The 26,273-nt window shown below is 46.2% G+C and overlaps 1 protein-coding gene across 1 annotated transcript in view; it reads left to right on the forward strand.

Moving 5' to 3' along the window:
* Nucleotides 1–26,273, forward strand: part of SCYL1 (SCY1 like pseudokinase 1) — a 1,168,528-nt gene that overhangs the window by 1,110,190 nt on the left and 32,065 nt on the right. The window lies entirely within an intron of this gene.

Here is a 26,273-nt window from a genome sequence, read left to right on the forward strand (position 1 = left end):
CCAGCTATTTCAGTCATGCTTTAATATTCTGGTCAGACTTGCATGCAGTTGTCCACTGCTGAGAGAACAGTACTGAGATTAACGAAAATATGAGTATTGATGTGTACCTGAGAGTGTGTTGAGTAGACGAGGGCATCACTGAGAATGTACACAATGTGGTAAGTTTGTACAGCTGTAGGAAGGGTATCACTGAAAGTTTGTACTATGTCAAAGTTTGCACTGTGTGTAAAGATGAACTCTTGTTACATGCAGCCTCGTTGAGCCTTCTAGAAGTTTGTACAGTAGAGTTTGCGGAGAGGTAGGACATCTGTCAGTTCAACCAGTGTGTTTAGGTTGAAAATAAATTGCATTTTTGTTACATTTGTCGGTAGAATTTCCCAGAGCAAAACCGAAAACATATCAGAACTGGAGTCAAAATTATCAGTATTTCACTTCATAAAGTTTTTAAAATGTAAAGCAAACTATAGAAAATGTTAATGGATTCCAGATAAAACAACAGTTTCAGAGAATGTGTTGGTGAAATAATATTGTCAGAACGAAACATCCACCTTAAAAATAGGTTCCTGTAAATAATGAAACCTTGCCTTGTTAAGTTTTAAGATTGAACAAGTAACATGTACAATCTTTTGTGATTTGACTTTGCAATCGAAATACACAAAATGTTGTTCTTGCACTTAACACCTTGCATACTATCGATCAATAATAACTCTTTTTAAAATTAATGTAAAACCTCCTGACCCCAGATTAAAGGTTGGTGTATATATACATTTCATTCCCCTGCCTAAGCATAATGTTATAAATATTGCACTTTTTAACTTTGAACAGTGTTGTTGGTCAGCTTGAACGCTTTTATGCACTATGAGTCATTTGAACCACGGTTTCACAGAAAGAGTTTTGGGATAATCACTAGTAACTCCAATCTCTCCAATGAAGTAGTATAATTCCCTGCCTATTATAGTTTTAATTATGTTTGATCTGATAGGTTAATTCCAAAAATAAAACGGGTTCATAGTTTAGAGAGTGTAGAGTATTAATAACGTGCTTAGATAGACCAATTACAGGGATTTTAAACGATTGTGAACCCTGTTACTAAAAACAAATATCACAATGGCCTACTCTGTTGTGGAACAAGTACTGTTTCAATTACTATTTCTTGTCGGGTGAACGTTCTGTTTCCAGTTCTGTGAGTGGAGAAAGTAGATTATTTGAGCGGGGATGAACTCCATTTTCTTCCCGTGAGGTATCTGTTTTCTGTTTTCCTACAACGGAGGGTGAAAGTGACTGCCCTTAGTAGGTTGACTATCCTTTTGTTGACATCAACTCAAGTGAATATGAGAGCGCAAGTGGTGCTTAAAGCATAGCCTTCTAAGGTTTCAGAGTGTTTGTGTGATATTTCCATAATGTCAGTGTAATTGTGAGTGACATTCGACGACACTTTCTCGTGAACAGAAGCAAGCGAGGTAGACAATGGCAGATAACAGAAAAGTATGTTTTTCCTTTTGTCATAAAAGTAAGTCTATTGCACGTTATTGTGTAATAAGAAAAGCTGTACTCTGTCTCCAAACATGTGGATGGTGCTGGCTCTGTAGAAACAGATGTACACTTGGAATAAACATAGAAACTGAGGTTTGTTCTTTCTAGAAAGTCAACTCTGCCACTGACCATCTCCTTTGTGCACATGATGTGGCAAATAGGCTCTGAATAAGTTTTTCAGCCAAGGATCCAAGCCCTGCACTGGAGAGGTCTTCTGTGTGTATATATATGAAAGAAACACGTTCGTGTTAGAATCCTTACCTTAGAATATCCCCAGGCGTCCAACTGGATCTGGAAAGTTTTCGTCAGCAGTACCTTGCCCGTCAGCATCGTGATCGCCGGGATGACGTAGTCGTGAGTACTTAGACGCCGCCCTCGCAAGCTGACGTCAGTTCTTCTTTTTTCCGCGCCAGCAAGCGTAGATCCGGGAAGAGCTAGTACCCTAGTCACTTTTTGACTACTTTTTTGACCTATTTTGGCTATCTTTTTCGAGTCGATTCGACTTCTAGTGCCGGTAGGGATGCCTGGATTCAAACCGTGCGACGCCCGTCACCGCCTGATGTCGATGACCGACCCCCACCGCCGGTGTCTCTACTGCCTCGGGGTCGACCACGACGACAAGTCATGCCCCGACTGCCGGGCCTTGACGTCGAAGGCTAGGCGGGAGCGTTCCCGCAAGCTCCTCGAGATCCGGCAGTCGGCCGGATCCCACACCGTTTGTCGGGCTCCAAGTCCTTGCATTCCGGTAAGTCGAGGCGCTCTAAAGAAGTTGAAGAAGCGACATCGCTCTTCTGACTCCCCTCGCCGGTCGTGCGACTCGGCCGAGGGTGCGGGTGACACCGCCCGCGCGGCTCCGCCGGAGCCGCATGCATCGCATCTGGTCCCATACCCTCCGGTCCCTTGACTGCGTGCGACACCAGAGGATATTCGTGATTTCCTCATTACCATGAGAACTCACTTCACTCCGTTGAGGCCTGCCGGCGCTCGCCGGGCCCCGCAGACCCGACTGGGGGTCTTAGCGAGCCGGCAGCTTCAGCCCCGGCGCCGTTGTTGACTTCGGTCGCGACGCCGCAGGTCCCTGTGGGATGCAGGTCTCGATCCCGGTCGACGCCAGTTGACCTCACGACTCCTCTGCTGGCGCCAACCCCTATGGTGTCACTCCCAGCGCCATCTACGGATGTCGCCGCCCCCGGTTTCAGCCCCGGTCCAGGTCCGGCGTCAGAGCGGTGACGCTAGGCTGTGTCTCCGGCGTGGGTGGGTGAGTAATTCACCTATGAGCTGGCTCCATTATTTCTGCCTGCTTATCAGGACACAGATGAACGGGAGGACTGGGAGGGGTCTGAGGACCCTCTGGCACAACAGTGCCAGTTAAGTCAGGACTGGGCAGATGAGCTGGGGGGCCAGTGGTCTTGAGATTTCGCCTGACACTGGCTTCATCTCTCCTCCCTCCGTGGCTATAGAGGAGGGTGCAACTTATGGTGTGGTGTTGCGCAGGGCAGCCAAGGCCTTGGCTCTGGAGCTCCCTGCTTCGGCCGTGACGACTAATCTCCTCACCGAGGTGCTTCAGCCGCCAGTAAGCTCTTCGAAGCCTCTGCTGCCATTTAATGAGGCCCTTATGGACGTTCTAATAGGCACTTAATCTAAGCCCTCCACAGTGCCCCCGGTGGATCAGAACGTGGCCCGACGCCACCGCCTGGCTCCGGACGACCCCTCCTTTCTGTCCGTACACCCCACCCTCGAGAGTCTGGTGATCTAGGCCTCTACGTCCTAGACCGCATTTCCGACTGCTCCTCCAGATCGGGAATCCAAAAGGTTTGACCAGTTTGGTAAGAAACTGTTCTCCTCACTTAGTCTGGGGTTGCGGTCTATCAACACCGCTTGCCTTTTGGGCTGTTAAACCCACTCCTTGTGGGATACAGTTGCGGACGTGCTGCCCCAGTGTCCGGAGGAGACCCAGGCATGGCTTTCCCAAGCTCTTGCTGAGGGGCGGGATGCAGCACGTTATTCCATCAGATGTAGACTTGATACCACGGACTTGCTGGGCAGAGCGATTTCCACGACGGTGGCGATCTGTCACCACGCCTGGCCGAGGTCCGCTAATTTTTCAGGGGATGTCCAGTTCAAGCTCATGGACATGCCCTTTGATGGTCGTCGCCTTTTTGGAGACAAAGCAGACAGTGCGCTTGAGCGCTTCAAGTCCTTGGGCCTGTCGGGCTAGCGCCAGCAGACTTCCGAGGAAGGGGCGCCCCCACACTTTCGTCCAGCCACCGGCCTCAGAACCAACTTCAACGCGGTCGTGGACATGGTAACCGCCGTAGCGGTGCAGGGAGGCAGGGTCCTGGTCAGTCCACATCCACTCCCGCAGCATCTGCCTCAAACCCTTCGTAGTCCGAGCGTTCAGGCCCATTCAGTGCCAGTGGGGGGCAGGGTTCGCCATCACCTACTCCACTGCCGTACCATCACTTCTCACAGGTGGGTGCTGCAAATCGTCCGAAGGGGCTACTCCCTCCCCTTCGAGGCGACCCCTCCAGCCATGCCACTGCAGTGCCACCGCATGTCAGGGGATCACTTGCAACTTCTGCAGGAGGAAGTTACAGCCCTCTTGGCAAAGGGGGCCATCAAGCGCGTCCCTGGGCCATAAGTAGGACTTGGTTGCTACTCCCACTATTTTCTGGTTCCCAAGAAGGGCAAAGGAGGCCTACGCCCTATCTTGGACCTCTAGAGTGTCAACGGCTTCCTCCAGAAGGAGAAGTTCAAGATGCTGACTTTAGCTCAGGTCCTGACTGCCCTAGACCCTGGCGATTGGATGGTAGCGTTGGACTTGCAGGACGCATATTTCCACATCCCCGTCCTGCCAGCCCACCGGCGCTATCTGCGGTTCACGGGAGGCCACGAGCACTTTCAGTTTACCGTACTCCCCTTGGGCCTCACCTGTGCCCCTCGGGTGTTCACGAAAGTGATGGCGGTGGTTGCAGCTCATCTGCGCAGATTAGAGGTTCCGGTATTCCCCTATCTCGACAACTGGTTGTTGAAGGCAGGCTCGCCCCAGACAGTCGTCTCCCACCTCCAGACTACGGCCAATCTCCTGCACTCGCTGGGGTTCTCCATCAACGTACCGAAGTCACACCTGTGCCCCTCTCTGAAGCTCCTCGTCATCGGAGCGGTTCTGGACTCAGCGCAGTTTCGGGTTTATCCCCCCGAACAGCTGGTTCAGGATATTCAGGCCCTGATTCGGATCTTTCAGCCTTTATCCCGAGTTTCGGTCAGGCTGATGCTGCGGCTCCTGGGGCTGATGGCTTCCTGCATCCTGCTGGTTCATCCCGCCAGGTGGCGGATGCGGGGTCTGCAGTGGGACCATAAGTTCCAGTGGGCACAGCATCAGGGCAACCTGTCCGCCCACATCCTGATCTCAGAGAGCACTGCAAATCAGCTGCAGTGTTGGCGCACGGACCGCGATTGGGTCAGTGGCAGATCCCTCTTCCTTCCCCAACTGGAGCACATAGTGGTGACGAATGCGTCCCTCCTGGGATGGGGGGGCCACATGGGAGAGGTGGAGATCAGAGGCCTCTGATCTCTGGCGGAGTCCCGGCTCCATATCAACCTTCTGGAGCTGCGGGCAATCCGACTTGCACTGAAGGCATTCCTTCCCTCTGTCCTGGGAAGTGTAGTGCAGGTGTTCACGGACAACACCACCGCCATGTGGTATTGCAACAAACAGGGCGGATGGGGTCGGGACCCTATGTCAGGAGGCTCTGCGCCTCTGGACATGGCTGGAACACCAGGGCATCACCCTAGTGGTTCAACACCGGGTAGGTTCCCTGAACGCCAGGAAGGATGAACTCAACCGCCGGTGCATGATGGATCACGAATGGGGTCTGAACTCAAGACGTAGCGCAAGGTCTCCTTCAGCAGTGGGGAGAGCCTTGGTTAGATCTATTTGCCACAGAAGAGAACGCGCAATGTCATCAGTTCTGCGCGTTGGAATTTCCAAGGCGTCACTCGCTCGGCGCCGCTTTTTGTCACGAGTGGAGCTGCGGTCTGTTATACGCCTTTCCGCCTATACCACTTCTGTGCCCAGAGTGCTGAACAAGATCAGGCGCGACCGGACACAATTCATCCTTGTGGCTCTGGACTGGGCACGAAGATACTGGTATCCTTAGCTACTCAGTGTGTCGGTCGATCCCCCGATTCGTCTTCCTCTTCAGGAGGACCTTCTGTCGAAGCAGCAGGGGACGGTCCTCCTGAAGTCTGTGATGTGATTCTGGCAGCCAGGCGTCCCTCCACAAAAACGGTGTACGCCTGCACGTGGAACAAATTTGTGGCATGCTGCACAGCTAAGGCTGTGGATCCCCTTTCTGCCCCCCTTTCAGAGGTTCTCCTCTTCCTTCTTTCTTTGGCCCAGCAGGGCTCTGCTCTGGGCACTATCAAGGGCTATCTCTCGGTCATTTCAGCCTGCTTAAGGCTTCCTGATCAGCCTTCTCTTTTCAAGTCCCCTGTTGTAAATAGGTTCTTGAAAGGCATCACCACATGTTCCCTCCTGTTCCTTTCGTGATGCCTCAGTGGGACTTGAACCTAGTACTTACTTATCTGATGTGCGCTCCCTTTGAGCGCTTCATAATTGTCCTCTTCGTCTTCTGACTCTTAAAACTGCTTTCCTGGTTGCCATCAAAACCGCTGGCTGCTAAGAACACAGTTTAGTGAAGCTAGGGTGGCAGCGTGCGGTGTTCGCTGCCCGGCAGGATCGGTGCCTGGCTCAGCTCTAGCTGTTCCTCCTACAATGTAAACACCGCCGTTCCGTTCACCAGGACTTCCTAGTGTGATCTTGGTTTGCAGACCCACCTCTAGGGTTGGTATTGCTGGGGTATCTATTCTAAGGTAAGGAATCTGACACTAACGTGTTTCTTTCAGATGCACAAGTTACTTACCTTTGGTAACAATATATCTGTAAGATACATTAGTTAGTGTTAGATTCCTTACCGCCCCACCCATCCTCCCCGTTCTGCAAACTAAATTCTAGGGTTACGGTATCTCCCTTTCAGGGCCCTAGTTTAATGGCACCAGTGTCAGTTTCTTGCATGGCTCTGCGTTCCTGGCACAGAAAGCTATGTACAGAAATGTTGTCAGAGTGCGAGGGTGGCGTCTAAGTACTCCGACGACGTCATCCCAGCGATCACGACGCCGACGACGGACGCGGAGCCGCAGACGACGCCTACCGACGCGCAAGGATACTGCTGACGAAAACTTTCCGGATCTAGTCTGACGCCTGGGGATGTTCTATGGTAAGGAATCTAACACTACTAATGTTTCTTACAGGTATATTGTTACCGAAGGTAAGTAACTTGTGCGTTGATGTCTGTTAGTAGCACTATTCGTGTCTAGTCACTGCATGCATTGTCTTCCCACAAATCATGCATGGTAAGCCCATGATGCATGTGAGTAGCTGCGTAGATGTAGTGGGACTGCGCACAGTTATGGCCAGTGCACGCTGTCTTTGAAAATGCACAATTATGTGTATGTGGGCAATTAAATGTGAAGATGTGTTATGGCATCATTAGAAGTGAGCATTAGGCCAGCACTAAATGTTTAATTACATGCAAATGATTATGTAACAGCTGAGACCGGTGTGCGGGCATGTGTTGCCTGTGCGTGTGTCCATGTCCATGTCTATGTATGTGTTGTTTGTGTATGAGCACATGGGCAAGCACATTTTAGGAAGCATTACCGCCAGCTTAGAAATTATTTTATACCTCACTCAGGGGGGCCAGGCACTTTGACTTACTTTTTAGCAGCTTTGCGAGGGCAGCAGCCCTGCAAAGTACCATGCATCAGGCGTTAGACTAAATCAGTTCAGTGTGGTGATCCTCATCACTGCACTGAGATGCAAAGTCACACCTATAGTGCCTCCTCAGCTGTCAAGTGGCCCAGACCCCTGACTGCTAAGAACACCGTTTACTGAAGCTGGGGTGGCAGCGTGCGGTGTACGCTGCTCGGCAGGCTCCTCCTACAATGTAAACACATGATTTTTATTAGGATTCAATCACTGTGCTGCAATAAACTGGTACATTTTACTAGGGTCTGGAGTCAGTGCCTGCCCTACAGAAAAAGTGTAAGCCTGTAAAGTCAGGAGTGAGTTTATCAGACTCGCAGTAATAGGCGGTCAGGGTGGGTCCTGCCGTCTGCGGCGTAAGTAGGCTGCAGTTGAATCAGAAAGAATTTGTTTTGGCTGCTGACTACAATGTAGCGCAGCTCGCCACAGTAATGAATCCCACAGTGCTCGGCTGACTGAACTCAAACTGCGGCAGCCAGAGTGGTGCTTCATTCGCACTCCGTAGCAGAGCCGCCCAGAGCATACCCGGGACTCCTGACTCACTATGCAGCTTTACCTAGCTGAGCCAAGTGAGCCTCATGTCTTCATGCCAGGCGTTGCAGCGGCTAATCACCAGGCGGGTCAGGCCGTACTGATTGCTGGTCTCATCGCCCACCCTGAGTGCTTTTGTGACATTTCAATAATGTCAGTGTAATTATGAGTGATATTCGATGACTGAGTGACACTTTTTCGCGAGCAAAATCAAGCAATGAAGACATGGGTATACAAATTAAAAGAAAGGTGTGTCCTCTTTTGTCATAAAAGCCCGTCACTCACCTTACAAGAAGACCATGAACAAGGGGGGTCGATGTTGCTGGTGTTTAGAGCAGTGTAGAGAATATCATTCCCACCTGGCCGATCCAGTAGTATGCAAGAGGATCAGACTTTTCAGGATGCATGTAGGGTTTGATACTGGCAGCCTTTGCACCAGAATGTAGCAGTTGCACCTGGACTGGATCTCTGCAAGACTCACTATATATCAGAATGCATCTAGAGTCCAAATCACTTTTTCTGTTTCAAGAAAGAGGTTCCAGAAACAAGCAGCTATTTCTGGGCCCGCACCATACTTCAAAGCAAAAAAGACTAGATGCAGTTGGTAAAAAGATGCAAAGAATTTCTAACATACAGTAGATAATAGCTAATTTTACTGCCTTTTTTAAGCGGTTATGCCCATCAACAGTCAGAGGAGGTAGAGGAGCTACTACAACACCTGCTGACAAAATATAAGAAAAGAGCAATTGTGATTGTGCTGGAAGGTCATATCTTCACTAACATGTCTGAAATCATACCCTGATGCTGCAGACATGGCAAACTGATACTGAAGTACCAGCACCGTGGTCAATCATGTGTGGCTAAAGGTGTCAGGATGTAATGTTCAGTTATTTTTATTAGGAAAATCTCAGGACAGCAACCCTAACTTAGTGTCACCAGCTATATGCAGAAACTGACAAACTGTAAAAGAAAAACTGAGATGGCATCCCATTGGGGTATGTATCCTTGATCAAACAAGAATAACTCCCCCTTCCCAACAATTTTGAAACAAATACAGTAAGAAACTTTTCAAAGTAATTAATCATTTATGACACTCAGGTAAATTGGAAAAGGAAAATTCCTACCGCAATATAACTGAACACAGTTGCCATATATCCTCTCAGTGACCAGGAGTTGCCCAGACCTGAATAAACTGAACTGCTACCTATTGGGACTCGATAGCCGTCCCAAGACAACCCAAGCTACGACTAAATTCCTCGATCTGGGTGATTCCTCCTCACCCAACAGTCGATTACAATGCACTGAAAGGTATCTTGTTTGCCATGTGCCGGTACAGATCCTTAGGATTCATAGGTGATGCTTTGTCGTCGAGCTGCACAGCTCGGGGGACGTCCTTGTCAAACCCAAATTAATGTAGACAATGCGTCACCGAAAGCCATGCATGCAGGCAGTGATGCGATGTCCTCATCCTCAGCGCTAGAGCCGATGTGTTGGCATCAAATGGAGATGTGTCGGTTCCAACCTGCTCCATACAGCAATGCATATATTTTGTAGAAAACTGCCAAAAAAAACACTTCTAAGGACTGGATTGGCACCATTTGGCAGGGCAGGACTCATAGTTGGCTGAGTCCAGAGGCTGTAGCATGGTTGTTGGATGTCTTTGATATCCCTGAGACTTCAAAACTGGAGGCAAGCCAGCCAGGTCTTGGAGTCACTTTAGTTCTGGGGATGTAGAGATGCAGGCCCAGTCTTTCTTGTTCCCATGTAAGGAGGGCAGCAGAGTGGGAGTCCTTCAGCAGCACAGCAGTCCTTCTTCCTGGCAGAGTATCCACAGAGCCAGAAGTGTACTGAGTTGGTAGGGTCCAAAGCCCAGTGCCTTTGAAGCAGGGGAGACTTCAAAGAAGGGCTTTGAAGCGTGCTGAGGTCCTCCTTTCCTCCCCTGACTTAAGACTCACTACAGGGGGTTATGCAGTCTTTTATGTGGGGACAGGACACAGCCCTTTCAGGTGTAAGTGTGAGGATTTGCCCAGCTCCTCCACCCCATCCTTCCCAGGATGGCCCATCAGTCACAACTAAGATTTCTTTGTGTGTGACTGTCCAGAGGTAATTCATAATGCCTAGCTTTCACCCACCCCAAACGTGTATTGGAGACCTGTAGCAAGCCTGCAGGGCTTGGGAGTAGTAAAATGCCAGCTTTACTAAAGTGGCGTGTTAAAAGTTGTAATATTACATCTAACCTTACAATATTTAAGAGGGTTTATTATTACAAGTCCATAGGTAACAAACATGACAGCTCTATATCTTCTCAATCAGGAATTATTAAATGTAATAAGGGATCCCCAATGTGAGCCTGTGAGAGGGGTAGGCCTCACAGTAGTGCAAAACGAATTTGGGAGATTTCACTACCAAGACACGTAAAACTAAAAAGTACATGTCCTGCCTACAACGGACCCTGAACCGTTCCCTATGGGCTACCTATGGCCCACCTTAGAGGTGACTTTGTAGTGTAGTTCCTATATTCCCAGTAGGCTCTGCGCATTGGAATAACATAAACGATAGTTTAGACGTAGGACTGAAGTCGACTAGGTCTCTATTGAGTATGTTAGACTTAATTGTGAATGTCAGCTAGCTCCGAGGTCACTAGAAACTTTCTCGAATAAACAAGAAGGGATTAGTTTCTGACAACCATATAACATGACAACTTTGTTCCCCAAGAGTAAGAAATATATCTTCAGAGTCGCGGAAACAATAGATGCCTATTTCACTCAGTCAATCGTGCATGCTTCTTTTCACTAGGGTTTTTGCAGAGAAAATAGAGAGACGGGCGTTTTCAATAAAAAGGTCATTTATTGAGCAGACTTCTTTCTCATGCAAGAGAAGTTAATTGCTACAATCGCAATACTTGTCATAAAGTAAAGTGCGTACAGTAAAAAGAGTATTATGAAACAATACTGTAAAAGCATGATATGGTTTCTAAGCCATAAGATACTTAAAATAGATCAAATACATACAATGATAAATAAGGACTAAAAGTACTCAACTGGTGCATCTAAAACACACCTACCCCGGTACCTAACCTAAGTTTAGTACAAGGGAAGAAGTAAGTGAAGTGGAGCTTGAGTTAAATAGGTTCTGCCAAGAATCTATCCAAGAATTCTCTAAGGGTCTAATCAGCTCCGTACCTTGGTTATAGAATGAAGGAGGTCTTGTATCTCTCTCTCAGGACTCGATCTCCCAGTAACCCGCAAGGGTAGTAGGGAAACACTGGAGCTGGATTTCTCGGCAGGAGAAAACAGCGTCACTCTCAGTGCGTCAGCTGGAGGGTCGGCTTCCTTCGGCACTTGCTACAGCAGGGCGTCAGGCAAGTAGTTAGTCGATCTGCTCCAAACCACTGTGTGTTTGCTAGGGCAGATGTGGGTATATTTATACCTGGAAGGTGCCGAGTTTGACGTAAGGGTGGACATAATAACATCACTAAGAACTCGAAGTTCTTTACAAGCTCCAGGAGTTCTGGGACAAATCAATACAGAAGCAGGGGGAAGTCCCGTACTGCTGAAGGCTGGTTGTCTTCAAGAACTTGTTGTACTCTAGGAGCTTAGTGGAAGTAGCCATGCCGTATTTGGACTGCATTGGCTGTGCTTAAATATGGTTATGATTCTTATGCCTACATAAGGATATGATAAGTTATACCTATATACGGGCATGAATCAGGAAAATTACACTAGAGCCCTAGATACGTTACAACAACTGTGTAATAAAGGGGGAGTTTAAGGCTTGGCAAGCGCGGTGTTAAGGGCCAAGTGAACATGACAGTCAAACTACACATAAATGTTCTGCAGTGGCATGCCTGAGAAATGTTTAGAGGCCTGCTTAAGTAGGTGGCACAATCAGTGCTGCAGGTCCTCTAGTAGTATATAATTTACAGACTCTGGGCACATATAGATTACTTTACTAGGACTTATCAGTAAATTACATATTCCAGCTGTGGATACACCATTGTTACCATGTTTTAGGGAAGTGAGCAAATTCACTGTAGCACTGAGTAGCAGTGGTAAAGGGCCCTGAGTCCTAAAGCCAATAAAAATGAGGTCAGAAGAAGGGGAGGAGGAAGGCAAAAAGCTTGGGAATTACCCTGCATAAACATCCAGTTTCGACATAACCACCATCCAGCCTAAAGCTAGGGTAGACTACTCAATACATGATGGACTTCCCTGCTTAGGCAATAGAATGTGGACAATGCCCCACTGCTGCTTGGGCAATTTTCAGTGCTGCGCCTCACTAAACTCAGTTGGATCCCTCTGTCTACACTCTCCTGAGCCACTGAACTGACCCATAGAAAAACCTTCTAGTAATCTGTGGACCCCGTCTGTGCAGCACCTAAGCCTAATTTGCTCACAGATGTATCCCAGTAGGCAAACTTACCACCATGGCCAACAGAGTTGCCCATTCCACCCCTTGGGTCTGACTTCTGTTCCCAACCCAAGGAAAACCCATCCACCTGGACAGCAAACAACAATGGCCACAGACAGCTGTCAGTATCCAGAGCCATGCCCCCCAGGCCATCCAGGGTTCTCTGGCCTCTGAGGGTTTCTCAGAGTGGAGGGCAGTAGCCCCAGGTGACTTACACTCTTTCTCCACTCTAACTCCAATCAGTCCAGGGATGCTGTCCTGAAACGCTTCCTCCAACCCAAGGTCTGTACCCTTAGGCTGAACAGGAGTCCGGTGCGAGTCCTTCCGTCCTTTGCCCCTCCCTTTGGCCTTCTGTACCTTCTTCTTGGGAGTTTTATATCCAGTGGGCTGAGCTTTCAGTGTGCCCTGGGTGTCTGCCCCTCCTTGCTTTCTATCACCTATGACAACTAATTTCCTCAGAATACAGTCAGTGGGCATCTGGGGACTAACTATGACCCTCCTCTGGGTCACCTCCCCACCCCACTCCAGGGATACCCAGGCCATGTGGCGGACAATGTCCTTCCCATGGGTATGAGTGACCCTACACAGCTGACAAGTGTACTGCTCTGGGGAAACCAGCTTTTCTAGTTGACCATGGTCTAGCTGTCCCCGGTGTCCCTCAGAGCAGTGACAGGGACCCCATTCACCTTCTCCTGGTGGAATTGACGACTCCCACCCTCAGGGATCACCAGCTTAGTAGAACTTAATTTATAGGCCCTGGGCACATATAGCAGACTTTACTAGGACTGATAAGTAAATATGCCAATTGTGGATAAACCATTGTTACAATGTTTTAGGGAAGTGAGCACATGTACTTTGGCACTGGTTAGCAGCGGTAAAGTGCCCAGTGTCCGAAAGTCAACAAAAATAAGTCAAAAAATAGGGAGGAGGAAGGCAAAATGTTTGGGAGTGAGCCTGCTGAAAGGGCCGTTTCCCAAAGGTTGTCTTTTCCTTCAGGGACTGTATAAAAGATGGCATGGGAGCACCTTAAACAAATATATCTTCGGTATAAATACAGGCTCAAGGACGCACTTTCTTTTTGAGCCTCTCCTACTTTACAGTCACATCCTCCTATTCCCCAGCCTGTTCCCCTCCCCCTCCACTTATCGGTGTGGCGAATGACCACCCAGCGCACAACCTCTACACGCACAAGTTATGAGGAACTCCCAAACACTTTCACTATATACTGGGATCAGACATGCTATGGGTGTCACTATTGTTTTTGTTTTTGTTCACCTCACAGAAGATATATCTTCAGTTACTTGTCAAATCATCTGTGACCATTACTCCACAGTACTCTGCCCTGATGCACCTTTCCTTTAATATCAATGGGCATACATTATTGTAACTTGACTGTGGGATACTGTTGATGATAGATCTGCCCATTCCCTCTTCTCTTGATGACATGCAGTGTGTTATGTACCTGCACAATTTAAGTAAAACAGAAAAACCGAGTAAAAATTTGGTATCCTTTGGCATCTAATGTGACTATACCCTTGATAAACCATCTACCTTTATCATGAGTTTTTATGGAAAAAGAGGGCAAACCACATTGTAAGTGAACACAGATTGTATCGAAGCCACAGTGACAGAAACAAAACCATCCAACATTCTCTGTAAAATATATATAAAATGAATGTTATTAAGACGATAGAAATTCACACAGCCAGTGGCGACTCCTACGCTAAGGCGGAGGAGCGCCGACCCACTGCTCTCGGAGCAATTTAAAAGAAAAAATAAATAAATAACATAAGCTATGATAATTTTATCTTTAGTATCTGTATATGGGCTTACCTCCCGTGATGTCGGGGAGGAGTGGTTGCTGCACTCTAAAGTCCGCATGACAGTTTAGCTGGCCCTCTTGGCCCGGCCAAACAGTCATGGGTACTTTGCATGTTCAGCCTGGGTGGAGAACATGCCCAGGCTCCCAATCCTCATCTGAGCGCAGAACCACGTCGCGCAACGCTGTATTGCAGCTTTGTGATTGGCTTAATGGACCCTGGATGCTTCTTGGTTGAGGAGCGGAGGAGAGACGACATGAGAGACAGCTGCTCAGGTAAGTAAAAAAAAAATTTTAATCCCCCTCCCAGGTTAGTTAATTTAAAAAACAAAATTTTAAACCCTCCCTGTTCAGGTAAGTTAATTTTCATTTTTTTCTTTTTTTAAATCCCCCTCCCCTGTACACTGCCCCGCCACCCTGTCCCATATCGGCCACCACTGCAGCATAGGTTGGATAGGAAGGAAATATACGGAAGACAAAGTGAAAAAATAAGCAACAGAGAACAAAGTTAAGTGGAAATAAATACAACAATGGAAGAGAAGCCATTGATTTAAACTCTACCAAAACAACATTTATCCCCAGCCTCTCAGTTCAGCATTTGCAATAATAAAAAGATTCAATCAATAGAAGATTTCAAAGGGAAACTGAGTTCAGAACCTCTTTGAGGGTAGAGTAGCACTGAATAGGGATTATTCGTCAAGACTTCACACTGCCCAAGAGGATTTGTGCCACTTATACTTTGAATTTTTTACTTTGAATTTTTTTTATGATTTGTGATATTTTAACTTTGTCCAGATTCTATATCAGTGAACTGAGGCTCCAGAAAAATCTATGCAATCCTTGGAATTGTCTCCTTCGATATTGTGTCCCGGCTCTGACATCTCTCAGTAACAGAATTTGCTTATCATCAACATGCAAGTTTTGCTTCAATGAAACAGCCTTTTCAAGTTTAGATTGCTGAGATGAGGGTCACGCATTAATTCTGCCTTTGCTTTTGGCCGAGGACTGCATTTTCTAAAGGGGAGTGTCGGTGCTTTGCCAAAGGGCCGATAGGAGCGTGTGAGTCTCAAAGGACAAGGTCCTTATGAAGATTAAGAAAACCTACACAAAAGGAGATCCACAGTCCAAATCATGATGGGTTACTTAAAATTTGGAATCATTACAGAAACAGAAAGGTTATTGGTTAGTCAATTCAAATCTATTTCAATATTTTAAACAAAAAAAATGCAACAAGAAGATTGACATGAAGTCTCCCAGTGGAGACAGCAAGGGAAAGTCTAGCATTCATCCCAAAACTAGCACATTTTATAGGCTCAGATGGGTAGAGAATCGTAATGTTTACAGTGTGAAGTGGTACCATGGGCTGTACTAATAAAGTTACATTGACAAAAATCAATCAACATTGCAGAACTATTGTTATGAAAAACAGGCTTATTCTAGAAATCCTCTAAAAATTAATAAGCAAAGAGTCCCTTTTACCTACATACAAGGGGAAATGACATTGCATATTTAAACAATAAACCATTTGAGCACAATTAAACCAGCAAACAACCTTGAACATTTGTAACATTACGAAAATGTCTCGGCAAGCTTCCTTCAAGGCATATTAGTTGATACAGTGCAAATAAAGTACACCAGAGAAAAGATCACTTTTTGGTCTATTTTATGTAAAAGGAAAAATACAGAAAAAGTGTGAAATCATCCATGCAGGACAACTTTTTAAAAGTCATGTTTCTTTAGCTGTCAGTACAACCAAGCCTAAGGCCCAGTAGTCTACCTCTGCTCACCAAAACACACACAAATGAGAAATAATCTTTATTAATCTGATTTATAACCTTCCGTGATGATTTTTGAAATCATTACAAACCACACTACAATATTCTACAGTAGATCATTCATTGCTTTTTGTTTTTGTTCATTTCCTCCGAGGATTTCATTTAATCAAAGCTTCGATTTGTTGTTCGCTAACTCCGTTTCTTCTCTTTCTCTTCCTGGTAGTCTTCTTCATTTCACAAGTACAATTCAACTTTTTTTTAAAGCAAGCAGTTTCAAAAAGTCTTAATAGAAGAAAAAGACCAGCTAAACTAAGAAAAATTATAATAATCGTGGCTAGTATCCGTTTCATAACACCTTCACCACCAGCCCATTCTCCATTCTTTGCTGTTCCCTTTCCATTGCAACTGAACCATGAACCAACCTTTTGCCAAGCACCAGTCTCTCCCAATGTTTTAGCTTCATACAAAACATTATTTATGTTATTAATATAATTATTAATTAGCATGATATTATCTGTCACATACGTACAAAACACCGCTGGACGCCATCACTTTTGCAAGGAAAATATTCAAATCCATTCTGCTTTGGCTAACCATTGCAAAAATGGATATGATCTTTTCATTAACCTTAGTTAAAGCACCTGCAGTATTAGCAGCCAGTCCATCTGCTAAGGTAGACTACTTTCTAACTTTTCTAATTTTCACATTATCAAAGCCAGACCAATAGGAGGTTTCAACACACCAAATATATTCTCTTCATTTATTTCACTCCCATGATGCACTCTATAAATAGCAGGAGCCAACCTACTTACTAGGAATGCTACCGTAATCTGTTGTTCCACAGACAATATAGATGCCTTTCAAAATAGTATCACTTAGAGGGCACTAGGTAGCCCGACCACAAGATGTCCACCATTGTGTGATGCTCTAGTGACCGGAGCTGCTTATCCGCGAATAACTCTCCCTAACAGGTGGCATTGGGACTCGCCGGCAGGCTGCCCACATTCGTGATGCCCAGCCGAACCCAATTATCACCTTGGCTTCGACGCTGAAGACACAGTGCAGCTGTTTGCATCCTATGACTGTGCTTGGCCTAGCTTCTATTGCCTTGAGAGACAGCCCAGGCTCCGGTTCTGGCTGCGACTGGGCCACATTGTTGTAGGTGACCTGGAACATGCAGTGCTGTGGCAGCCCCTGCAGCGTGGGTTGCAGGCGTCGTGCAGGCCACTGAGGTGCTGACAGGGGTTGCACTGACCTCTCTGCGGATCCTCTCCCCAACTGCAGAGTTTTGTCTTATGCAGTTTCCTGGATCCCGGGTCGCCTTTCGGGGCGTAAGAGCAGGTGAGGAGACGGACCACGTGCCACACCTTCTAATTATACTGGCCCCTGGGGAAGTGTTACGGGCCACAGGCCTTGCCTCGTCCTTGGCAGCTGAGAGTGAGGAGCAGCCTGCCATTTCAGTGTGTCCAATTACCTGCAGACCACGGTGGGCCTAATCATAGTCAAAAATCTTTATTCGGTTATTCAAACAGAAACAACCATAAAAGCACAATATCACATAATAAATAACACAATAGAACTTGATGTACAAGCCGTAAAAGAGCAACCAAAATATTAAAACACATGTTAAAAAGTAACAATCACATTTAGGCGAATATAAAAGGAATAGCGATATTAGACGATTAACCCTCCATGCTATTTCTGAATTTTAAAGCGTATTTTAAAAAACCAATCACAAATAGTGTACATTCAGAATTTAACAGTTGCAAATAACAAAGGGCTGGTCTGACCTGGGCGAAGTTCAGTTTTTTTAAAAGGGGCTTTAGATAAAACCTTCGAGGTAAATCATAAAAAGGACAGATAAATAAAAAGTGCACCGAATCCTGCGGAGACTCATTGTCGCAGCCGCAGGGAGGTAGCACTTGGCCTCGGTGAAAACCCCTTGGAACTGTTAACAAAAGATGATAATAGCCCAGTCTGAACCTAGTTAGCAAATACCGATCGAAGCCCGACATGGGCCAAGATAGATAAGGCTCCATTTGAGGTGGAGTTTTCAATATAACATACTTTCGGATGCTAGGTTTATTCAATTCCACCTCTTCGCGATGCATATGTTTTGATAGGTAGAACGTTTTCCTCACAAACTCTACGTCAGCGCACATGATTGAATCAGGATTTTAAAAAGTTCTAGACGCCCTATACCAGAAAAACAATCTTTCAGATATTTTAGCCACGGGATTTTGAGCAAATTGTCCATAGATAGAGCTTCCCTCTGGAGTAGGTGGTTTAAGGTCAGATCTTTATTTAACCAACATTTTAACCAGTAGATTAGTGGCCGTAGTGCTAGGGTGTCACTTATAAAAGGGATACCAGTTTCTTCATGCACTATTAAGTTGGGAGTCCCCTTCGGAACCCCCAAAATCTGTTTCAGGAAGTTATTCTCTGCAACCACGATATCATTAACAGCCACGTACACCCAGAGTTCGCTACCATAACTTCCTATTGCCGCACTCTTTGCCTGATAAATCTTTAATAGTGCGGCAATAGGTCTTTTACCCATTTTCCTGGCATAATTGAAAATAGCAGCGTTAGACCGAGTTATCTCCCCCCTTTTCCTTTGAAGTAATGCTCCCCATTTTAGCTGATCGTCAAACAGAACTCCCAAATATGAGAATGATCTGGTAATGGGGACCTTCTCGTCATTAACCCTAAATGTAACCGGCTTCTTGTTACGCTGACCCACCTGCATTACAAAGGATTTAGTGTTATTAATAGATAAGTCGCGGGCTTTCATGAAGCTGTAAAAAGCATTCAACAGGGTTTGAAGACCTCTTGCGGTCCTAGCCAGAAGAACGGCGTCATCCGCGTATAGTAAAATAGGCAAGCCCTTGCGGCCAACATAGGGATAGTCCGCACCAGTATTTAATAAGAATTCCTCCGAGTTGTTAATGTATAAATTAAAAAGAAAGGGGTCCAGAATACAGCCCTGCCTAACACCCCTGTGGACACAAAAATCCCTAGACACTCTAAGGTCCTTCGAATACCTCACATTAGCCTTAGTATCCTGATGCAGATCCCACAGGAAGTTAACCAGGTTAGACTCCACCCCCATGGCCTCCCAGAGCTTTTCCCGATTGACGCAATCAAATACAGAGGAGAGGTCCATGAACGCCATGTAGATGGTGCCCTGCCGGGCCAAAGTGTACTTCCCTAAGATCATATACAAATTAGCGCACTGCGCTATTGTGGAGTGACCAAGCCGGAAACCATATTGGATTTTGGAGATTGCCCCATGTGCATCGGCCCAGGCTGTTAATCTATTCAGGATTACTCCACCCACTACTTAGACCACAGAGTCGATTAGTGATATTGGCCTGTAACAGGATGTACTATTCTGGTCCCCTTTTTTAAATACTGGGACTATTGTGGATGTCCCCAGTACCTCGGGCAGCCATGTTCTGCGGCTGCGTTAATCACAGCAGTAAGGACTGGCGCCCAAAGGGATACCTTTGATTTGAATAAGTCCGGGGGCATACCGTCCGGGCCTGGTGCTTTCTTACTTGACAGCCCCAGGATGCCTTTCTCGACCTCATTAATGGTAAAGAGTGGCAAGCTTACTCTTTGTTCACCTCTGTCAAATTCTAACTGTGGATTGTTACTATTAAAAATAAGACTGAAGTGGGATACCCACTCATCTTCAGTAATGTTAGTGCCAACTAGGTTGTCATCTACCATGTCAAATAAAGGTTTGTTAATGATGCCCCAGAATCTTTCACTATTACTGAGGGTGTCGGGGTCTAGCAGATCTTGCCAAATTTTATCCTTTACTTCTGCCTTGCGCTGAACCAAGGCCTTTTTATAGGTCATCACTCAGCGCTACCCCAGCATCACTCAGCACCACTACATTATCACTCAGCAGCACCACCACAGCATCACTCAGCAGCACCACCACAGCACCACTCAGCATCACCACATCATCACTCAGCGCCACCCCAGCATCACTCAGCACCACCACAGCACCACTCAGCATCACCACATCATCACTCAGCGCTACCCCAGCATCACTCAGCACATCACATTATCACTCAGCACCACCACATTATCACTTAGCACCACCACAGCACCACTCAGCACCACCACAGCATCACTCAGCAGCACCAATTAGCACCACTCAGCATCACTCAGCACCACCACAGCACCACTCGGCATCACCACATCATCACTCAGCGCTACCCCAGCATCACTCAGCACCACCACATTATCACTCAGCACCACCACATTATCACTTAGCACCACCACAGCACCACTCAGAACCACCACAGCATCACTCAGCACCACCACAGCACCAATTAGCACCACCACAGCACCACTCAGCATCACCACAGCATCACTCAGCACCACCACAGCATCAGTCAGCACCACCACATTATCACTCAGCAGCAGCACTCAGCACCACCACAGCACCACCACAGCACTACCACATTATCACTCAGCAGCACCACTCAGCACCACCACAGCATCACTCAGCGCCACCCCAGCACCACCACAGCACCACCACAGCACCACCACAGCACCACTCAGCCCCACCACAGCATCACTCAGCACCACCACAGCACCAATTAGCACCACCACAGCACCACTCAGCAGCACCACAGCATCACTCAGCACCACCACAGCATCACTCAGCACCACCACCACAGCACCACCACATTATCACTCAGCAGCACCACTCAGCACCACCACTCAGCACCACCACAGCATCACTCAGCGCCACCCCAGCACCACTCAGCACAACCACAGCACCACCACAGCACCACTCAGCACCACCACAGCACCACTCAGCACCACTCAGCACCACCACAGCACCACCACAGCATCACTCAGCGCAACCACAGCATCACTCAGCGCCACCACAGCATCACTCAGCGCCACCACATCACTCCTTGCCATCACAGCATCAATCTGTGCAACCATTCAACAACAACTGGTTCAAATATGTTCTCTCAATGTTTCAAGCTTTATTTCAAATGTCACAAAAAGATGTTAATATTTCACTTCTGTTCTTGGATTTTCGTCACAATAAAATACACTGAACATAATCTTCACAAAAGTTATTTACAAAAGTTTAAGCTATTGCCATTATAAATTACAATCACTTTTATTTAAGTACTAATTATTTAAAAAAATTAAAAGCCATTGTTATTTGTAATATCAATACATCTAAGTCACGTAAATACAAAACATGTTGCATTACAAATGCTATAGGTGTCACATTTGCGAAAGTTATAACTATTGGCATTGTAAATGACAAAGCTATTAATTTAGCTATTTTCAAAACCAACACATGAATAAAAAAAAGGCATTTACAAGACCAATAGCTCAAACTTTCATAATGCGAGACCTATTGCATTGCAAATGCTTGTTTATATACCATGGGACTCCCGCCTCGGCGACGGGGAATGATTCAGGCATGGGAATCTATGAAAGATACCAATACTGGATAACCGAAGTTACAGGTAAGTAACTTGTTTTCTTCCTCACTTTTAGAAATTCGTCATACATTGGACTTGATCCAGAGGGTTTTGTAAAAGCCCTCCTGCGCCCCACTAGGTGGCATTATGCGACTCCACAGTGGCTCTGTACAGCCCTGCAAGTGATGGAGTGAAGCTGCATTTAAATAACCAAACCTATGCGCTGACATCAGTTTATTCAACTTTTTCATTTATCAGCTTTCTCTTTCCGCGCCTTCAGATGCACAGCGTAAAAAATATGTTGTAAGATGCCCAGGCTGGTTGGGACCATTCTAAGGCCATCCACCCAGAGTTGCGGACTCCAAGAGAGTTGCCCTTGTGAAAGCTGAAATTGTGACCCTTGTGTGCCAGAAGGGAGGTATCATGAAGGTAGTCCCACCACACTTGTGAGAGTTGAGATCGGTGACCCCCATATGCCAGGAGGAGCCACTGTAAAGCTAGGATTATCACTTGTGTGCTAAAGTCAGTGACCTCCAACCTCATGTGCCAGGACTAGGTCACTGTGAAGGTAGGGCTATCACTTGTGCGCTGTGAAGTTGGTGACCACTATGTGCCATGAAGGGAACCTCCTTGAACTTAAGGCTGTCTCCCATGTGCGTGGTAAAGTCTACGACCTTGTGTGTGCCAGGAGTGGTGGGACTGATGTATGTGATTTAATGGAACACCAAAACTGAGAAACCACATTGGAGGACGCGAAATCATGGAAAACCAATTTTAAGGAAAGACCATTTAAAGGAAGTACAAAAAAATCAAAAATTAAAAGAAAACATTTTAAAGAAAAGATAATTTTAAGGAAAAATCAAAAATTACATTAAACTTGTAAAGTTTAGGACTACTGTGGGTTTTTTTGGGTTCAGAGTTTTTAGAGGTCAGGAATATTTTTTAGGGTTCGAATGGGGTAGAGTAGGGTGGTGAGGGGTTTTAAGGATTCAGGGATGTGTGCAGTTTAGATGTAGAAAGGAATTTTAGGGTAAAGGGGTGAGTAGTTTAGAGTGATAAGGAGTTCTTATGGATCATCAATAACTGATGTTTAAGGGCGGTGCAAGTTTTTTTAGGGTTCATGGATGGGTGAACTTTGGGTGTGCTGAGGTGTTTTAAGGGGTATGGGATGGGTGGGATTTAGGCATTGAAAGGGTTTTTTTAGAGTTCAGAAATGGGTGGAGTTGGGGGTAGTGAGTGACTTTATGTTTCAGGGATGGTAAGTTGTGGGGTAGAAAGAGCTTTTAGGCTTCAGGGATGAGTGGAGTTTAGGTGTTGTGAGGGGTTTTAGAGGACAGAGTTTGATTGATAGCATTTAGGGGTTGTGGAGGGTCAGCAGTAGCTTTTATTTACAGGTGGTAATGGGTCAACAAATTAAAAGCATCCAAAGTAATTGTTTGACACTGTAAAAGATATAAATATGAAAAAATGTCCCCAAAAGTAAAGCACTGAAATAGATATCAATGGCAAAACCGTTTCTGGAAGTAACACCTGTAACCATTGCATTTACACATAAAAAGTCAGGATTCTACAACAACACAAAAAGGGAAGCACACCAGGAAGGGGCCCTATGATACAAAATATACAATATAAATAATACAATTTTAAGATTTTCCCCATACAACAATTCTATTAAAGTTCCATATACAGCCATCATCCATGTTGGTGGCATTATGGAACACTTTAGTCACAGTATAAGGTTTACTAAAATGAGAAACACTATGGCTTCTGCCAGGAAACTTGATCTTTACCAAATTCCCCACACATACCATCTTGGATTTTACCGTGTTACGCAGATAAAAAGTTTCTTTTATTTCAAATTGCATTCTCATTTCCTTTTCTCTCATATCACTGTCCAAATCCTGACACACATTTCCATTGCAGTACCCTTTAAACCAAGGAGGGCTTATCATTGTGTTTGGAACTCATTTGTTGGACTGTACAAAAGGAGAAGCACCCGTTGTGGTATGACAAGTGAAAAATGTTTCCTTCACTGCTTGTATCCAACTTACTCCATTACCCATGACCACCTGAATGGTCTTCTTCAATATCCTGTTAAACCTTTCTTTCGTCCCGTTGGGTTCGGGATGATAGAGATCACATTTCTTGAGAGAAATCCCTCTTTCCACCAAAAATGTCTCCAACTCTCTTGAGGTCAACTGCAGACCATTGTCTAGCAAAACAGTGGATTGGTAATACATTTTGCTTAGCACACGCAGGTTCGTATCTCATCCTCGTCGCCACCTAAATCAATCAATTAGTCATTTGTTAAGCGTTCTACATACCCGCGAGGGTCTCAAGGCGCTGGGGGGGAGGTGGGGGACGCTACTGATCGAACCGCCAGGTCTTTAGTGTCCTCCCCAAGGTCAGCAGGTCTTTGGTCTGTCGTAGCCTCAGTGGGAGGGTGATCCATGTCTTGGCGGCGAGGTGGGAGAAGGATCTCCCGCCGGTGGTTGTTCTTCGGATGCGCGGGACAGTGGCGAATGAGAGGTCGGCGGAGCAGAGCTGGCGATTGAGGGTGTAGAAGGAGAGCCATCTGTTGAGGTAGGCTTGGCCGGTCTTGTGGAGTGTCTTGTGTGCGTGGATGAGGAGCTTGAAGGATATCCTCTTGTTGACAGGGAGCCAGTGCAGATTTCTCAGGTGGGGGTGATGTGGCCTTGTCGTGGTACATCGAGAATCAGTTGTGCCGAGGCGTTTCTTCTCAACACAGGTAGTGCAGAAATGAAAAGACGGCAGGCTTGAAAGTGATGAATAGGGTTTATTGTCTTGTGGAAAGAAAGTCCAGCCACAGGTAATCTCAGCAGTGAAGCTCCCTTTGCCTCCTCATCACATTTTCAAACTATAACATTCTCATATGGAACCAAAAATGAGAGAAGAAACAAAACATCATAAAAAGGTGAAGCAAGAGGAAACTACTACTATTATAGCAACTGATAAAAAGAGAATCATGAGTACACTACACATTCAAAAGCCAATTTTTGACCAAAAAGACATTCAATTAATTGTTTTTTACGAAACAGTAAATGCCATTCATTATGAAAATGTCCATTAAACAGTGTAGATGAAATGGTTTCTCAGTTATAGTATTTCATGAAATTGTTTTTCTATGAAATCACATACAACCTGGTGGGCCACCATGATGAGAAGAACGTGGCCTTTAAGCTAGCCAAAGTGGTCGACTCCCATGTGCCTGGAGGGTGCCACAGTGGAGTCAGGGCCATTGTCTTGGACCATTGTGCCAAGGATGCTGTGAAGAACACTTACCAATTGCTTCAGGAGGCGAGAGAGGAAGTCCAACACTGATATGGGCCCTCCGAAGACCGAGGAGGCCTGACGCGTCATCAGGGAAAGACCATAAGAGCTCAATGCAAATGAGGGGGAAGGGGTTCATATAGGTCAAGCATACAGGCCCTAATAAATACAATGTAGCACTGAAGGGGTATGCATTTCATGTAGGGTGGGGAAAGAAGAGAAGGAGGTCAGGTTGGTCAACACCCTCACTCAGTAGTGGAGTGTGAGTGTCTCCCAATGTGGGAAGTGGGGCCCTCACACACCCATTTTGGTGTCATGCTTCATCATAGGGCTTGCGCCTCATCAGGCCAGCGCTGCAATGCCTGACAGGCACCCTATGAGGAGCTCTTTGTCTGAGATCTTTTTCTCAAGCCGTAAAGGTGAGGTGCGTGTGAGGGGCCTAGTGGTGTAGATATGAGATGATGTGAGGAGGAATAAAATGAAGTGAGGGGGTGCTCCAAAATTAATTTTAATCTGTGAGCCCACTCATCTCAATTAAAACCAGAATAGGGAGACCGCCAATTATAATGGTCAGAGGTGTCTATATGTGTGTAGTCATGGTCAACATGTTTCTTGCCTTATGTGTGTAGATCACTCCACATTTTTCAGGACCTATCTTGATGCACTATCTACACGGGTGGTTGGTTATGAAAAAGTAACCAATCACTCTGATGGCCTTTCAATGAGGTGCCTTAATAATACAAATCATGGGACTAACCCAATTCGGGTTCAAGTCACGCCTCATCAATAGTTAAGTATAGGAACGGTCGTTACAAAAGTTAACATCATGAGTTTTCCTGGAAAACAGATGCCGGGAACCTACCCCTCGCTCTGCCTCGTTGGGAGGGGACCACAAGAGGCCACAGGCCCTCAGCATCAGGAGATCGGAAATCGCAAAGAAGAACCCTGGACCTCCTTTGCTTGCCAGCTGCAATCGGGTCAGGTAGGAGTGTTTTAGGCCATCGAGCCTGCTGGAGACATGCATAAACTTAGCACCTAGCGCTACTAACATTGACTCTTGAGCCAAACTTAGACTTCGCCATGTGTGGTCTATTGTGGCCCAAATCTAAATGTTGCCTCCATTATCGAATGGGGAATAACCAACCCCACTAGAAGAGAAAGAGGGATTCTGTGATTCCACTCCTGATGGCGCGAACATGATGGCCCTAAGATATTCTGAGGATTATTTAGAGTTGTTTCTAAGCTGTGTGTTTACATTAAAATGCTCTTTTCATAAACGCAAGTATTTGAATTTGATAATCAGCTTATTGGTGTTACTGTTTGAGCTTCTTGCCTTGTGCCTGTGTGCTCCTTAAACTAACTCCTCATCAAAGAGCCTTGTACTGCTCGACCCACTCTATAGCTGAAAGTCAAGTGCTAAAAGAGTAGTACTTAGCCCAGTTACTCAGGACCCACAGTTGTTTTATCCCTAGAGAGCGGAAGTAAACAACCACTACTCCCAAAGTTGGGCCCAGTAATCTCTGCTTGCCCTGTGGCCCTTTGAAATGGGGTTGACAGTTATTGAAGACATTTTAGTGAGGCAAAGCATTGAAACATTTGGTTGCTACTACTCAGCC

The sequence above is a fragment of the Lissotriton vulgaris genome, chromosome 9, assembly GCF_964263255.1.
Source record: "Lissotriton vulgaris chromosome 9, aLisVul1.2, whole genome shotgun sequence".
In the NCBI taxonomy this organism is placed as follows: Eukaryota; Metazoa; Chordata; class Amphibia; order Caudata; family Salamandridae; genus Lissotriton; species Lissotriton vulgaris.